We start from the raw sequence: 1320 nt of genomic DNA, 5'->3' as shown, positions 1-1320 counted from the left end.
TGTACAGGTGACCGTCTTATAGAGGTGGCCGTCAGGGCAGGTTCGACTGTATGTCAAAATGTCGATACATCAGCTGTCGATATAAGTTGATTATACTGCAGGTCATATAAGTGCCAAAGACTTGAGATGTTACAAGCGAGTTACATAAAAAGAAAAGAAGAAGCAGAGATAAGGACAACAGCAGATGTCTAACAGGAAAGAGGAGCAAATGACACCAGACCACCTGTCAACCACACATGGACTAAGTCTGAACAAAGCTTGAAACACAAGGTACATGAACGCACTAATAGATATATTCCAGTGATAAATTATAATTTTTTTAAAGCCTTGATTTATCAAGTCTGGGATTACCTAAAATCTATAAACAAATGAAGCGGACCAACATGAAAGATTAACAGATTTCTCTTTTGTGTGAACCTTGATTGTAATACCAGTTCTATCAGCAACTTACAGTTGATCATATGTAGAGTTTAGTTAATAACTCCACAATATATATTTTCTACAACACGGTAAAGATAGGATTAACAAATTACTGAACCAGACATTGGAAAGGATAAATCACAAAATGGATTAAACATGATAACACAAAGTGTCACAAAGAGCGTAAAACTTACTTTCAAGCAGGGATATGCGCTATATATATAGATGCTCGTTATAAAATATATTATTGTTATTATCATTATGACTGTTAATATTATTACTATTTTTATTATCATTATTTTTTCTTCTTCTTCTTCTTCTTATTATTATTATTATTACTACTACTATTATTATTAGTGAAATAATGGTACACAAAAATTAGATGAGGAGTAGGACTAGATCTAGTAAAAATAGAAATACTTTTCTTTATCAAACAAAACAAAAATCACAAGTAGCTAGTGCTATTAAACAAAACAAAAATCACAAGTAGCTAGTGCTATTAAACAAAACAAAAATCACAAGTAGCTAGTGCAAGTACGGAGATCTCTCTAAAATTCTACAAACATCACACCGTATCTCATCCTGTTTGAAAAGCATAGCAAAAACTTTCTTATAACAGCACTTGTAGTTGGAAGACACAAGTAGTACATGTTTGAAAATATTTCTAAAAGACAAATCAAACCAGTACAAAATTAGAATTTATATTTGCATGTTTATTGCTCATTCAAGGCAAATCAATTACAAATCCAGATAACTGTACACACCACAGCTTACACATTACTTTCCTCTCTTTACACATGCATTTCTTCACTCAAATGACAAATATTTCATGTGTAACCACCTGAGCATTCATTTCAAACAAACTAACAGACCACATGTCGAATGTTTGCAAAAATAACC

Source organism: Aplysia californica, unplaced genomic scaffold (genome assembly GCF_000002075.1).
Source record: "Aplysia californica isolate F4 #8 unplaced genomic scaffold, AplCal3.0 scaffold00368, whole genome shotgun sequence".
Classification (NCBI taxonomy): Eukaryota; Metazoa; Mollusca; class Gastropoda; order Aplysiida; family Aplysiidae; genus Aplysia; species Aplysia californica.
Note: the sequence above shows the minus strand (reverse complement) of the source record.